Source organism: Nicotiana tabacum, chromosome 17 (assembly GCF_000715075.1).
Source record: "Nicotiana tabacum cultivar K326 chromosome 17, ASM71507v2, whole genome shotgun sequence".
In the NCBI taxonomy this organism is placed as follows: Eukaryota; Viridiplantae; Streptophyta; class Magnoliopsida; order Solanales; family Solanaceae; genus Nicotiana; species Nicotiana tabacum.
The window spans coordinates 117,696,349-117,714,081 of record NC_134096.1 but is presented as its reverse complement, the minus strand read 5'-3'; positions in this window follow the sequence as shown (position 1 = coordinate 117,714,081).

Below are 17,733 nucleotides of genomic sequence, written 5' to 3'. Positions count from 1 at the left end.
AGCTTGCTAAAGCACCGAAAAAGTGTTGACCATGATTTCTAACTCTTTCCGAAAATCATTTACTTTTCTTTTTCCTATTTCTGTTTGATGGACAAGTTTCTTGTTACCATGATGGACTAGAGCAAATATTTTGAGAAATCTATAAGTAAAATTACAAGTGATCTTTACATAAATAGCCGACCATATTTACTATTCACTTTTTTTAGCCATCTATATACATTATACATTGATTATACACAATTATACACATATAATACATAAATTATGACTATATTATACATCTTCCGGCTATTTTTAGTTTAAGTGATTGGGTGGACGGCTATTTGGGTTAATTCTTCTTTAAAGTGGTCCAATGATAACATAGTCATAGTCCAGGCCCAAAGTTCATAACTAGGCCCAATGGGTCAGAAGCCCAAGTTATTCTTTTTCAAGTATATTTCATCTCAGTGTGTTAAGAAGATAAAAAGGGCCACATATGTACATGAAACTTTTTAGGCATCATTTCTATAATAATACAGAAGCTCTCTCTCTTCTCTAAAATTAGGGCTTTGTATTTTCATTTCTGCATCAAATCACTTTCGATTTCTTCGCTTATCATGGTATCGGAGCTGGAATACAAGTAGTACTCAACCCGCTCTTCCTTTCGGTGTTACCTCCGTCGAATTTGGTTGGTATTTTTTTGCTCGATTCAGATGCTCGCTCAAAGTTAAGTTTTTTAGGGCTTCAGATTTATCTCGATTTTTGCAGTTGATTCTGGTTATTCTGTTGGATATTGATTTTTCTTCGGTGGATTGCGGCGCTCTATGCTTTCCGAGGCAGTTCAGGCGACATACTTTGTTGACAAGTTTTTTTACTTCTTCAAGCTAACGAAGAAGGCCTGTAATTTCTCATCTATCTCATTTGAGTGTGGTTATTTGTATTACTGTGTAACGATTGTTCGGATATGAGGAGTGTAGCGCATAATTCAGATGGGAAGAACTTGAGTATCTATGCATTTTGACATGTTTTATGTTGGGGCTTAGAGCTGGAGCATTTGCACTGAGTACTTCCTTCTTTATTCTTGTAACTATATGCTTTGAGAGTATATGTGTTTCTTTTGACACTTGGGCTCGTCTATTGACTCCTTTTACTTCCTAGTGTTTGGATTATATGATGATTGTGCTAGTTGCTTTAACTTGAGAGTTGGGTTTGAGTTATCCTGAGTAAGTCATGTGCATTGTGTCGGGAGAGATATTTGGTTGTACTCTGTGTCGTCCCTTGCTAGTCTAGAACTTGCCCTGTGTATGAGTTGAAGCGAAATAAGTAAGCTTTGCGAGTCTAAAAAATGATATAGGTGTTTCTTTGATTGACCTTTGAACTACTTGCCTATCAGTGATAAAATTATTCGTTGTTAGCCCATTTGAGCATGTAAACCTTTTCTTTGGTACCCACATAACAAGAAGAATCCTTTTTGCTCTTAATTAAATTTTGTTGAACCTTTACCTCTGAAAGCACTTAAGTCGCTAGAAGAGAAGGAAAAGAGATTGGGTAGTTTTTGAGTAGAGCCAAAGAAAGGCCAAAAGGTGCATATGTGTATTGAGAAAGCCACTAGTTGGAAATACCAATTTATTGAGGGTGTTGAAAAGATTTTGAAAAAAAGGAAATAAAAAGAAAATACAAAATAAAAAAGTCCCTCCAATTCACTCTAATATGTGCTAGTTCTTATATAGATGTGCTTAAATCAATGGTGATCATGAAGAGGATGTGCTTAAAAGTTAAAGTGTATTGTATTAAAAGTGCTTAGGAGGGTTAGTCACTATTATCCATATCTATCCTACCCATCCCTTAGCCTACATTACAACCCATGAAGACCTAATTGATCCTAGACTTTGCAAGCTTAAATTAGTAGAGACTTACATTACGGGCAAGCCTATGGTACGAGCTTTGGGGGCACGTGAGTTTATTTGCGAGAGTGAGTGAATAATTTCATTACCTCACTCCTTAAATTATACTTGAATTCATATTTGAGTGTGCAGACTGATTACTCTCTTTGTTTTGTTGGTGAGGGCACATGCTTTACAACGAATTGGTAAGAAACTCGTATCTTTAGTTTGCACAAGAAGCGAGTCATAAAGAGGAATGTAGTGGAGTCACTTTTTGAGGTTAGGATGTTAGAAGAGTCACACAAATATTTTAAATAGTCTTGGCATTAGTCAAAAAATAAGGAGAGTATGAAGTATCCTTATGTCGAGTTCTAAGCATTGATATAAACCATTGTCATTGGTAGGATGCTTGAGTATGTTTTGAAAAGTGTACTTGCCGACGTGCTTAATTTTAAGTTGCTCGAGGACGAACAAGAGTTTAAGTGTGGGGTGATGATAAATGATGAAAAGTGCATATTTTTTACTATATTTGCATATAATTCTTATGTGAGTCGCGAGAGATTACGTGATTTTTGAAGTGAAATATTCTCATTATGTGTTTCTTATGTGTATGAACGAGTTTGGATGATAAATGATCAAAAGATGACAATTTGACACAAAAAGAAAGAGATGCAAAGAATTGGGAGCTCGTCCAATCTCATGTGTGGCATGAAAACGGATGCGAAAAAGGAGAAAACTGAAGGCACAAAACAACGAAGGCACGGATCGCTTCACGAACCGGAAAATTGCAAAAGCTAAGTCCGCGTCCATGGGTGCGCGACACACGAACGCAGACGCAGATTCCAGCTCTCCTGTCCGAGATTGGATTGTATTGGACGGCCCTCCACCCTATCTAGGTCATATAAATACACACTAAACATGATTTTTACATAACTTTAGAGGAGGAGACACTACTTTAGGGTTACACAACACCTTTGGAGGCAAGAATACACTAGGAACAAGGAGGAAGATTCAACTATGAGTTTTTCCTTTCTTCTTCCTGTTTTCTATTGTTGGTTATGAATTTTAGTATTGTATTTTAACATACTTGATGGTAGGCTATAATTGCGTGTTTTAGTCGCTTACTGCACTTTAATTTACTGTACTTTAATAGATTTTGAGCTTTAATCGCTAGTATTTTGCACTAATTATTTATTTTATACGTTATAGGAGGATTCTGAGCTATGTAAATATTATGGAGCTAATTAAAGTGATTTGGAGCTTTGAAGTATGAGTAAAAGATCTAAAGATTAAGCCGGGATCACGTTCGGGGGTCAAGGACCGAGCCTGGATATCAAAAAGCGAGCGAAAAAGATTTACTCTGAGAAACTTCCACAGCCGCGGCGCGTGGGGCGCCGCGGCTGCACATTTTTGTGCTCCTGTCAAATTAAAAGCTATCTGGATTTCCCCATAACCGCCCCGCCTGGCGCGTCGCCCCATGCGGCGCGCGTGTGCAATTTTTTACAGAGTGTTTTCTAAATTCGCATAGGAAAACATGTTTTCATCTGGGCCCGACCCTACTTAGTATAATTATATGGAAAAACGTTATTTTTGGGACTTTTGACACATCTAAGACCTAAAGAGGCTAGAGAGAAGGTGGAGAAGCGAAAGCACAAGGGATTCATCATTCAATCCTCACTCAAGACAAGAGTTTGGATCGTTTTATGTTTTTCTTTATATTTGTGATGAATTACTCCATATCTATGGAGTAGTTCTCTTTAGGGTTTGATGGATTTGGTATATTGATACTTGTTTGTAGATAATTAAATCTAGTTTTTATGTATTGAATCGTTGTGGATGTTTTAATATGTTGCATCTATATTCACTTGTTCGTGTAATCGAGAGAGACATAACTTGTGATATTGTTGCATTATATTTTGTTGGTTGAAGTCATTAATTCTTCTTAGTAATCGGAAGAGGCTAGTTGAATTGTTGATTAAACTTAGCTAGGAGGATAATCGAGAGAGGTTCTTTTAAAGACCAATCCACTACGAATTCTTGCATATCTTCACGTGCTTAAAATTAGTTCAGGAGCCCAAGTTATTCTTTTTATGTATATTTCATCTCATTGTGTTAAGAAGATAAAAAGGGCCACACATCTACATGAGACCTTTTAGGCATCATTTCTATAATAATACAAAAGTTCTCTCTCTTATCTGAAATTAGGGCTTTGTATTTTTATTTCTGCCTCAAATCACTTTCGATTTCTTCGCTTATCATGGTATCGGAGCTGGAATTTGAGTAGTACTCAACCCGCTCTTCCTTCCGGTGTTACCCCCGTCGAATTTGGTTGGTGTTTTTTTGCTCGATTCAGATGCTTGCTCAAAGTTAAGTTTTTTTAGGGCTTCAAATTTATCTCTATTTTTGCGGTTGATTATGGTTATTCTGTGGGATATTGATTTTTCTTTGGTGGATTGCGACGCTTTATGCTTTCCGAGGCAGTTCAGGCGACATACTTTGCTGACAAAATTTTTTTTACTTCTTCAAGCTAATGAAGAAGTCTGGTAATTTCTCATCTATCTCATTTGAGAATGGTCATTTGTATTACTGTGTAATGATTGTACAGATATGGGGAGCGTAGCGCATAATATAAATTTGCATGATAGTTCATCTTCTTCCGATGCCGGTTTTGATGAGCAATTCCTCTGTCCTATGCTTTCTATGTTCATTCCTCCGACAACCCAAGTACTCAGCCGGTACCCGTTCCATTCAATGGAAGTGGTTTTGTTTCTTGGAGGAAAAGCATGTTAATTTCGCTTTCCGCACAAGCTTGGGTTAACCAATGGTTTGGTTCCTCAACTAGCACCTAATTCACCTTATTATCCATTTTGGGAGTGTTGCAATGACATGGTCATTGCATGGATTACTAATTCCTTGTCCAGAGATATTGCGTTAAGTATTTTTTTTATTTTAATACAGCCAAAGAAATCTGGACGGACATTAATGAGTGGTTTGGGAATCGAATGGTTCTAAGTACATTCAGATACAGAAAGAAATCAGTTCTATTGCCCAGGGTTCTTCTGATATTGCCTCTTATTTTACAAAGCCCAGGAGTCTATGGGATGAACTCAACACAACTTATATAGGACATGTGTGCTCTTGTGGGGCATTACCTAAATTTTTTGAGGACTAGAAGCTTTTTCAGTTCCTTAGTGGACTTAATGAGTCTTACTCTACAGCTAAAAGCAACATTCTCATGATATCTCGTTATCCTAAAGTCAGTAAATCATATTCCATGCTCCAACACGATGAGAAACAAAAGGAAGGCTCATTTCCTGTGCCTAGACTTCCATATGACTCCATGTCTTTTTCTGCCTCTGCTCACAACACCACCAACAATAGACCTTTTGGCCAGAGAGTGAATTTTGACCCTAAGAGAGGTTCCTCCAATGTTTCTTGCAAGTATCGCAAGAAACCAGGCCATACAATTGAGAAATGCTACAAATTACATGGATATCCATCTGATTTCAAGTTCACTAGGGGTAAGAGGTCTGCTTCTTGTGTCCAAAGTGAGAAGCATAAATCTAAATGTGGTTCCTCCAAGGGTGCTGAGGAGCATAATCCCTATGGTTTCAGTAAGGAACGGTATCAACATCTCATGTCACTCTTTCAACAAGTTCATTTGAGTCAAGTAGCGCGGGATCCCTTAAACAATTCCTCTGGTTCTACAAGCTTTAGAGGTATGTTATGTAGTTCTGTTGTTGCTGTTGTGGGTACTCTTCTGCGTTGTTTGTATCAAATAAAGAGTGATCCTTGGATATTAGATTCAGGGGAAACAAATCACATGACACCACACAAACGCTTACTTTCTGATATTTCTCCTCTCCCTTTCCCAAAACTTGTTACTCTCCCTAATGCTTATAGATCTAAAGTAGTTTCTACTAGTGCCTTACATTTGACTTCTAATATTATTTTGCATGATGTCTTAATTGTATTTTCTTTTCAATTCAATCTCATTTCAGTTAGTCAATTTCTTGACCAAATTCAATGGTCTTCTGCTCTACTTACCAAATGTTCTTGCACACTGCAGGGCCCTTCTCTGAAGAGACCACCAGTAATGGGTAAAGCTCTAAATGGTCTCTACATTCTCCACTCCGAGGATTCTGCCACTGTTGCTCACTCTACTGCTTATTTCCAGTCTTATGTTACCCCCACTATAAATAATTCCCATTTTTTCAATGTTGATTCATGTACTGACAGCAATGTACATTCTGTAAATATGAATAAAACTGTTATTTTCTGGCATCAAAGAATGGGTCATATGCCTTACAATAGAATGTTGTCTTTCTCTTTTATAAGAAATCAACTTTCATCTAAACAACCTTTTCTCTGTTTTGTATGTCCAATGGCAAGACAACAAAAATTACTTTTTTCATATAGTTCCATAAAATCTACCGTGCTTTTCCAACTTCTACACATTGATGTTTGGGGGCCATATAGTGTTAGAACTTACAATGGCTTAAAATATTTTCTCATAATTATAGATGACTATACTAGAGTAACTTGGACACATCTTATCTCCTGCAAAAGTAATTCCATGTACATCATCAAAGCTTTTGTTTTAATGGTTAAAACTCATTTCAAATCTTCTAATCAAACCATTAGGTCTGATAATGCATATGAGTTGGGCAGCAGCTCTGAAGCCTCATCTCTCTTTTCTGTTGTTGGCATATTGCATCAAACCACAATCCCTTACACTCCCCGGGAAAATGGAGTGGTTGAAAGAAAACTGTCACGACCCAAAACTAGGCAAGCCAACACCTCAAAACATTTCCAACACTTTTAAGTAAACAATAAAATAACACAGGTTTGAATAATTAAAGTCCTCATAAATTGGATAGGAAGTCGACACTCAATACGGAAGTTTCCAAAACCATGGTATCACTGAGTACATGAGCGTCTATACAACACAAGCTGAAAATATTGTCTATGAAAAATTGAAACTAAATACATAAAGCTGAAAGATAGGGGGAAGAGTCAAGGTCTGCGAATGCCGGGCAACTACCTTGAAATCTCTGAAATGGTCAAGCGGCTCAAATAATCAACACTCACCGTGTCCGAAAATACTTGGATATGTACACGAAGTGCAGGGTGTAGCGTGAGTACAACCAACTTAGAAAGTAACAAGATTAACTATTGGACTGAAAGTAGTGACGAGCTTCACGGATACAGTTCAATTTCAGAAAATACAATACAAAAAAATAGGCATACTTTCAAGTTCGACAGTTAAATCTAAAACAGATAATTCATGCCAAGTTCAATTGAAACAAGATATAGTATCTCTCATAAATTTCATGACAGTGATATATACTAGCTGAAGTACAACAGTAATGAAATCAAGTGCATATTCTCAGGGTGGCAGTCACTCAGTCCTCCCATTCACCCCAACCTCACAGTCACTCATTACTCCCAATCTTTTATTTCTCTCAAAAACTCGGCACTCGCACTCGCACTCAGTAGGTACCTGCGCTCACTAGGGTGTACAGACTCCGGAGGGGCTCCTTCAGCCCAAGCGTTATAGCAAGTCAATCATGGCATAAATCAACAAAAAATGTTGCGGCGTGCAACCTGCTCATATAAATATCCTCACAATTAGGCCCTCAAACTTACTCAGTCATCAATATCTCCAGTCTCCCGGGCTCTCAATAATCATGATAATCAGCCCAAACAGCGATGATATAATATATCAATAAAGAATAATAGAAACTAAGATATTATATGCAGTAAAACTGTGACTGAGTACAAAACAGCAATTTAGCAAATAATTCATTATGTAACACGACCTTTGTGGGTCCCTTCAGTGCCAACACATAGCCTAAACATGATTTGCAATTCGATTTTTATAACACATGGAGAATATACAGATAACAATAGATTATTCAACTATACAGTTCTATGGAATTGACCAAGTCACAGTTCCTACGGTGCACGCCCACACGCCCGTCACCTAGCATGTGCATCACCTCAAAACCAATCACATAACACGTAATACGGGATTTCAAACCTTCAGAACCAAATTTAGAACTATTACTTACCTCAATCCGTGCAAATCCCTAATCCAACATGCCCTTCCCTCGTGAATCAGCCTCCAAATGCCCCGAATCTAGCCACAAACAGTTTGATACAATCAACACGGCCTAAAGGAATCGATTTCACAAGAAAATACTAAGTTACTAATCAAAAGTCAAAAGTCGACTCAAAAGTCGTCCCTCGGGCCCACGTCTCGAAACCCGATAAAAGTCATAAACTCTGAAAGCACATTCAACCACGAGTCCAACCATACCAATTTTACCAAAATCCGACACCAAATCGTCACTCAAATCCCCAAATTAAACTCTCAAAATCTCTAGCCTCAAACTCCAAAATTACACCTCAAAACTACACAATCTAGGTGGAAAAATTAATGGGGAAACAAAAAAATTGAATGAATTTAACCACAAGTAACTTATCTCAAGAAACCCCTAGATAATCCTCTAAAACATCGCCCAATCCCGAGCTTGAAATGTTCAAAATGAAGAAAAATTGTGAATCCTTGAATTAATATGCACTTCCAGTGGCTCCGCTTCTGCGGCACCGCATTTGCGGTCAGGGATCCGCACCTGCGGTCTTACACTCAACCCCCGAGTCGTGTTTCAGCGGCCAAGGTCTCGCACCTGCGAGACCGCACCTGAGGCCCAGCGTCTGCTTCTGCACGCCTAGTGCCGTGTTCCCAATTCCGCACCTACGACCACAAACCCGATTCTGCGAACTCGCATGTGCGCTCCTCCTTCCGCACCTGCGATACACCCAAAGTCAGATCAACCTCGCTTCTGCGCCACTCCAGCCGCACCTGCGGCCAAGACCCTCGTAGATGCGATTCACACCAGAAGGCTCCTAGTTCAATAATGCACTAAATCTCATTTTTCGATCCGTTAACCATCCGAAATCAACCCGAGGCCCCCGGGACCTTAACCAAACACGCCAACAAGTCCTAAAACACATTATGAACTTAGTCGAGCCCTCAAATCACATCAAACAACATCGAAAACACGAATCGCACCCCAATTCAAGCCTAATGAAAACTAAGGAATTCTAACTTCTACATACGATGTCGAAACCTATCAATTTACGTCCGAGCTCGGTATCCACAAAGTCCACTCTCGGTCTAACTTTCAAATTTCCAAATCACAATCCGGATGTGCTCTTAAGTCCAAAATCACCCAATGGAGCTAACGTAACCATCAAAACTCCATTTCAGATTCGTCTACACATAAGTCCACATCCGGTCAACCTTTTCAACTTTAGTTTTCATCCTTGAGACTCTGTGTCTTAATTAATTCTGAAACCTCTCCGGTCCCAAACCAACTACCCCAGCAAGTCACATAACAACTGTAAAGCATAAAAATTAGTAGTAAATAGGGGAACGGGGCTACAACTCTCGAAACGACCGGCCGGGTCAGTACATCCTCCCCTCTTAAACAAACGTTCATCCTCGAACGGGTAGAGAAACGTACCTCTCAAATAGGCGTGGATATCTACTCTCCATCTCCCGCTAGGTCTCCCAAGTGGCCTCCTCAACTGGCTGACCTCTCCATTGTACCTTCACTGAAGCTATGTCCTTTGACCTCAACTTTTGAACCTGCCGATCCAAAATGGCCACCGGCTCCACATCATATGTCAAATCACCATCCAATTGAACCGTGCTAAAATCCAAAACATGAGACGGATCGCCGACATATTTTCGGAGCATAGAAACATGAAATGCTCGATACACACTCAACAAACTAGGTGTCAAGGCAAGCTTTTAAGCCACCTCTCCGATCTTCTGAAGTACCTCAAACGGCCCAATATACCGAGGGCTCAACTTGCCTCTTTTCCCAAACCTCATAACACCCTTCATGGGTGACACCTTGAGCAGTTCCTTCTCCCCAACCATAAAAGCAACTTCACAAACCTTCCTATCAGTGTAACTCTTCTGTCTAGACTGCGTTAAGCGAAGCCAATCCTGAATCAATTTAACCTTGTCCAAAGCATCCTGAACCAAGTCAGTACCCAATAGCCTAGCCTCTACGAGATCAAACCAACCCATCGGAGATCGATACCATCTCCCATACAAAGCCTTATATGGAGCCATCTGAATGCTCAACTAGTAGCTGTTGTTGTAGGCAAACTCCGCGAGCGGCAGAAACTGATTCCAAGAACCCCCGAAATCAATGACACAAGCACGTAGCATGTCCTCTAATATCTAAATAGTGCGCTCGGACTGTCCGTCCATCTGAGGGTGAAATGATGTGCTTAACCCAACCTGGGTGACCAACTCTCATTGTACCACTCTCCAAAACTGCGAGCCCCCATCTAAAATGATGGACACTAGCACACTGTGAAGGCGAACAATCTCGCGGATGTAAATCTCAGCCAACCACTTCGAAGAATAAGTAGTCCCAACTGGAATGAAGTCTGCAGACTTGGTCAGTCGATCCACAATCACCCAAACAGCGTCAAACTTCCTTGAAATTCGTGGGAGCCCAACTACAAAATCCATGGTGATCCGCTCCCATTTCCACTCTAGAATCTCTAAGCTCTAAAGTAATCCACTCGGTCTGTGATGCTCATACTTCACCTGCTGATAGTTAAGGCACCGAGCTACAAATACCATTATATACTTCTTCATTATTCTCCACTAATAATGCTTCCTCAAATCCTGGTACATCTTCACGGCACCTGGATGAATGGAATACCACGAACTGTGGACCTCCTCAAGAATCAACTCACGTAGCCCATCTACAATAGGCACATATATCCGACCTTGCATCCTCGACACCCCATCATCCCCAATAGTAACATCATTGGTGTCTCTGTGCTAAACTGTGTCATTAAGGACAAGCAAACGGGGATCATCATATTGGCGCTTTCTGATGCGATTGATAATAGGCTATAATCCCGTATTATAGTCGCTTATTGCACTCTAATTTACTGCATTTTACTTATGTTGAGCTTTAATTAGTAGTGTTTTATACTTATTGTATGTTTTATGCCATGTAGGAGTGATTCTGAGTTATATAGATGTTACGGAGCAAATTTGAGCTATTTGGAGCTTTGAAGTCTGAGTAGAAGCCCAGGGGATTAGACCAGATCGCGTTCGGGGGTCGAGTACCAAGTACCGATGTCAAAAATTGGACAAACGAACTTACTCAAAGAAAACTACACAGCCACACCGCATGGGGGGGGGGGCGAATGTGCAAATTGTGCCCAGAACCCATTTTGCAAAGTGTTCTGGAAATTGCCACAAGCACGTCACGATGCGGTAGTACAGAAATCTTAAAGTATCTTCCCATTTCTGCTAAAAAGGGTATTTTCGTCTGGGGTTTATTGGGGATAGCTTAAATACACGGGAAAAACAGTATTTCTAGGACTTTTGGACAAAATTTTGACCTAAGGAGGCCAAGGAGGCTAAGGAGGAGTTGGAAGAATAAAAGCACAAGGATTTCATCATTCCTTCCTCACTCAAGATCCGGCTTTGGATTGAATTTATGTTTTCCTATACTTTAGTTACATTTGTGATGAACTTCTCCATGTATATGGAGTAGATCCTTTTGGTTTTTGATGGATTTGGTTAATTGATGAATGTTTGTGGATTATAACTCTATTTTTATGTATTTGAATCGTTTTTGGAAGATTTAATTGTTGCATCTATATTCACTTGTTCTTGTAATAAAAAAAGGCATAATTTGTGATATCTTTGCTTTATATTATTGGTTAAGTTCATAGATTATTCTAAGTAATAGAAAGAGGATAGTTGAATCATTGATTAAACCTAGTTAGGAGGATAATCGAGAGAGGTTCTCCTAAAGACCAATCCATTACACATTCTTGCATATCTTCACAGAGCTTAAATTGGTTCATATTGAGAGGTTGAGACTTAATCGAGAGATGAGTTTCTTCTAAACAGTTGTACTGATAATTAAGTGAATTCGAGAGACTCGCTTGAACATTAAAAGTAAATTATCTAGAGTTAAACCACAGACAATTATCTTGCACCTATCCTATCAAAACCTCATTTTCTCCCATTGATATCTTTCTTTGCTTAGTCCTTACTTCGATTGTCATTAGCTAATTAGTTCTAAATTCTTAATTAATTTTAGTATTAATCATATAAATCTCAATTGTTGATCCTCCTAGATAGCAATCAAGCTATAAACTACGAGAATACTGTTTATATCCAATCTCCGTGGACAAGATAACTATACTATACTATCTTTGACTAGCGAGCATAATTTAAGTGTGTGTTTTGCGCTCGTCAAATTTTGGCGTCATTGCCAAGGATTGGCAATCAATTGTGTTTGAAGTAGTTTGTAGTGTTACTTCAGGAATTAGTTTTTAATTTTTTTATTTTATTTTTATTAAAAAAAACTCGAAGCACATATTCTTGTTATTGAACTCTAAATGATGTGAAGATGGAGTATAACCAGCCTAAGAAAATGGTTGAAAAGTTAGCAGCTGAACACTGTCAGCGATCTGCTTTGTGTTTTAAATGCGGTGGAAATTATCTATGGGTTGATTGTCAAGCAGGTAGGTATTCTTCCTACAACCAGCCTATGAAAACAGTTGATGAGTTAGCAGCTGAACACTGTCAGTGGTCTGTTATGTGTTTTAAATGTGGTGGAAATCATCTATGGGTTGATTGTCAACCAGGTAGGTATTCTTCGTATGGTTCATCTTTTGAACACTCTCACTTTGTCTCTAGTACGTACAGGTATGAGGATTCATATGGGTACAATTCTGACTCTGGTTGGGATGAATGCCCTTATTATGACTGGAATAAAAGCGAAGTGAGACAACCACCTCAAGAGGAGAATGGTAGTTTAGAAGAGCTTATGTATAAGTTCATAAATAAGGTGGAAGAGAAATTTATACAAGATGATGAAGCCACTAACAACCTAACAATACAAGTGAATCAATTAGTAAATAGACTTAGTTCGTTGCATTGTGATGGTGAATATATGGAAGAGATACCATGTGAAAATGAACCTACCCGATATGATGAACATCTACAGAGAGAGTTTTCTACTCCACAAAAGGACTCTGTTTCAACTGAGATGATTGAAAATGAGGCTTTGGTTAATTATGAAGCAATACAAGAAGAGTTCAAAACCACATCCACCTATCCACAATTACAATTTTCAGTAGAAGAGAATGAGGAACAAATGGTCTTGGACATACTAGAGGAACACTTACATGACCCCTCTTCTTCATTTTATTATTCTAACCTTGATCATGTGGATTTTATTTTTGGGGATTTATAGGAATATGAATGGATTAATCTTGTAAATAAATGAATAAACAAGTTGAGGATAATCATACAAAAACAATCCACCGCTCAAAATGAGGCCAAGAAAGAAAGAAAAAAATGGGTCTTTCAAAAATCCCGAAAGGACTTTGGCCTGATAAGCTCCATAGAGAATCCCGAGGAGCAAAATCAAAAAATGCATTCAGAATTAGGGGTGGAGTTCACAAGTTCTCGGAAACGGAAAAAGTCCAGGAGAGTTTTCTTTACCTCTTGCTTTTTATTTGTGTGTCATGTGGACATGCCACAATTTAAAGTGGGATGGGGATGTAAATATGTAAATAACTGTTTGGTTTTGTTTCTTATGTGTGTTTTTGTTTCTTTTGATTGAAAATTTTAAAGTCGAATATATATATATATATATATATATATATATATATATATATATATATATATATATATATAATTCCCCCTTGGTTTTTCTTTGTGCCGCGGTTCTTTTCCAAGGGTTTTGTTTGAATCGGATGTAGTTAGTTTTTTTTGTTTTTGGAGTAGGAGACCTTGTGCTGTGATTTTAAATAAAAGCAATATCTCTTGACTTTATTATGCCTTGAGAATAGTAAGTGCTTTATTTGTGACGCTTATGCTCAGTTTTTGACTTTTGTATAAGCACCTTAAATTGTATGATCTTAACTTTGCTTAACTACTTTGATTGGAGTATCTTGATGAGTCCGATCCTGAGTGAATTATGTGCCATGTGTGTGTGTGTGAGGTTTGTATATTCTGTGCATTACATTTGATGTCTAGAACTTGCCACGTGTGTTTGCAAAGCGAAATAGTAGATTTGTTCAGTCTTGGAAGTGATATATGCATTTCTTTGTTGAGCCAGCTATATATTTTATCCACCAATTTCATATGTATCGTAGTTAATCTCGTTGAGCCTGTAATCTGTTTCTTTGGTAACCACATTACAGGCCTTACGCTTTTGTTTGAATTGACCATCTATTTGAACCATTTACCTCTCGTGAGCACTTGAATTGGTATGAACTTTGTAAAAGTTGAAGTGTGGGGTGGTTGGTTTGGCTTGAGTGGAACTATTGATATAAGGAGAAAGGTGCACTGTTGTGAAAAAGTATGAGCCACTTGATTCGAAAAAGAAAATGAAGAAAAAATAGTTTATATTCATTGATGATGGTAACCCTTGATGTATTTGTGCTTAAAGAAGTTGGGAGTTGACATATGCGGATGTGAAGGTGGAGTTATGGTTTGACTTAAGTGTGGGGTTTAAAGGTTAAGTATATATGTATTAAAATTTCTCAGGGAGGTGTATTTACTCTTATATCTAAATGTATCATACCCGTCCCGTAGCCTACATTACAACCAATTAAAGTCTTACTTGATCCTTGACTAAATAAGCTCGATTAGTAGAGTAGTACACTACGGGCAAACCTATGGTGCATCTTTTGTGGCATATGAATGTTGTTTCTGAGAGTGATTGAATTCTTTATATCTTGAGTTCCTAATTATTCTTAACTTTTATTGTGTGTGGAACTACTCTCTATTGTGTGTGAGGGCACTCAATTCATAAAGGATAGGTAATGTCATTGACCTCTGTGTTAGAGCAAGTGAGCGGGTTGTAAAAAATGCTTGGTGCTTTTGAGTTAAATCTTGAGGCGAGAATGTCACGGTATTGTGCTTAATCTGTTTTATTATTCTTAGTGTGATGAGTTAGGAGAGTTGTTAAACAAACAGGTCGTGTCTATGTGAAATGTAGTTTGATTGCTCAAGGGATATCAATGGTTTAAGTGTGGGGTGTTGATGGTAGGCTATAATCTCGTATTTTAGTCACTTATTGCACTCTACTGCACTTTACTTATGTTGAGCTTTAATTAGTAGTGTTTTACACTTATTGTGTGTTTTATGCCATGTAGGAGTGATTCCGAGTTATTTAGATGTTACAGAGCAAATTCGAGATATTTGGAGCGTTGAAGTCTGAGTAGAAGCCCAAGGGATTAAACCGGGATCGCGTTCGGGGGTCGAGTACCAAGTCCGGATGTCAAAAATTGGAAAAACAAACTTACTCAAAGAAAATTACACAGCCATGCCACCTGGGGCGCCATATGGGGCGGGGAGACTGTGCAAATTATGCCCAGAATCCATTTTACGAAGTGTTCTGGAAATTGCCACAAGCGTGTCGCATGCCGCGGCACGACATGCGCTGTGGTAGTACAAAAATCTTAGAGTATCTTTCCATTTCCTCTAAAAGGGGTATTTTCGTCCAGGGTTTATTGGGGATAGCTTAAATACATGGGAAAAACACTATTTCTAAAACTTTTGGACATAGTTTCGACCTAAGGAGTGGATTGAATTTATGTTTTCCTATACTTTAGTTACATTTGTGAAGAACTTCTCCATGTCTATGGAGTAGAACCTTTTGGGTTTTGATAGATTTGGCGTATTGATAATTGTTTGTGGATTATAACTCTATTTTTATGTATTTGAATATATTTTAGAAGATTTAATTGTTGCATATATATTCACTTGTTCTTGTAATCGAAAGAGGCATAACTTGTGATATCTTTGTATTATATTGTTGGTTGAGTTCATAGATTCTTCTAATTAATTGAAACATGCTAGTTGAATCATTGATTAAACCTAGTTAGGAGGATAATCGAGAGCGGTTCTCCTAAAGACCAATCCATTACGCATTCTTACATATCTTCACAGAGCTTAAATTGGTCCATATTGAGAGGTTGAGACTTAATCAAGAGAGGAGTTTCTACTAAATAATTGTACTGATAATTAAGTGAATTCAAGAGACTCACTTGAACATTAGAAGTGAATTATCTAGAGTTAAATCACAGACAATTATCTTGCACATATCCTATCAAAACCTCATTTTCTCCCATTGATATCTTTCTTTCTTAGTCCTTACTTCGATTGTCATTAGCTAATTAGCTTTAGATTCTTAATTAATTTTAGTATTAATCATATAAATCTCAACTGTTGATCCTCCTGTATAGCAATCAAGCTATAAATTACGAGAATATTGTTTAAATCCAATCTCTGTGGACACGATAATTATATTATACTATCTTTGACTAGCGAGCACAATTTAAGTGTGTGTTTTGCGCTCGTCAAATTTTGGCGTTGTTGCCAGGGATTGGCAATTAATGGTGTTTGAAGTAGTTCGTAGTGCTAATTCAGGAATTAGTTTTTAATTTTTTTTCTTTTATTTTTAAAAAAATCTCGAAGAACATATTCTTGTTATTGAACTCTAAATGATGTGAAGATGGAGTACAACCAGCTTAAGAAAACGGTTGAAGAGTTAGCAGTTGAACATTGTCAGCGATCTGCTATGTGTTTTAAATGCGATGAAAATCGTCTATGGGTTAATTGTCAAGAAGGTAGGTATTCTTCCTACAACCAGCCTATAAAAACGGTTGACGAGTTAGCAGTTGAACACTGTCAGCGGTCTGCTATGTGTTTTAAATGTGGTGAAAATCATCTATGGGTTGATTGTCAAGCAGGTAGGTATTCTTCGTATGGTTCATCTTTTGAACACTTTCACTTTAAACACTCTCACTATGTCTCTAATCCCCCCACTGGACACCACGTGCCCCAAGAACGCCACCGAACTAAGCCAAAACTCACACTTGGAGAACTTGGCATAAAGCTTGTCCTCCCTTAACCGCTGCAACACAATCCTCAAATGTTGGGCATGCTCGTCCTGGCTACGAGAGTACACCAGGATATCATCAATGAATACTATGACAAACGAGTCGAGGTAAGGCTGAAATACACTGTTTCATCAGATGCATGAATGTTGCTGGGGTGTTGGTCAGCCCAAAAGACATCACAAGGAGCTTATAAGGACCATAACGGGTCTTGAATGTTGTCTTTAGAATATCCGAGTCCTGAATCTTCAACTGGTGATACCCAGACCTCAAATCAATCTTAGAGAACACCCTCGCTCCCTGGAGCTGGTCAAATAGATCATCAATGCGCGATAAAGAATACTTGTTCTTGATTGTAACTTTGTTCAACTGCCTATAGTTGATGCACATCTGCATAGTACCATCCTTCTTCTTCACAAACAAAACCGGTGCACCCCAAGGCGACACACTAGGCCTAATAAACCCCTTATCAAGAAGTTTCTGAAGCTGCTCTTTCAATTCCTTCAACTTAGCTGGTGTCATACGATATGGATGAATAGAAATGGGTTGAGTGCCCGGCACCAAGTCAATACCAAAGTCAATATCCCTATCGGACGGCATGCCCGGTAGGTCTGCAGGAAACACATCCAAGAAATCTTGCACCACCGGAACGGAATCAATAGTAGGGGTATCAGGACCAACATCCCTCACAAAGGCAAAATAAGATAAATAACCCTTCCCAACCATCCGTTGGGCCTTCAAATATGAAATCACCCTACTAGGAACATAATCTAGAGAACCTCTCCACTCGATCCTTGGCAACACCGGCATCGCCAACGTCACGGTCTTAGCGTGACAACCCAGCATAGCATGACATGGAGACAACCAATCCATACCCAAGATCACATCAAAA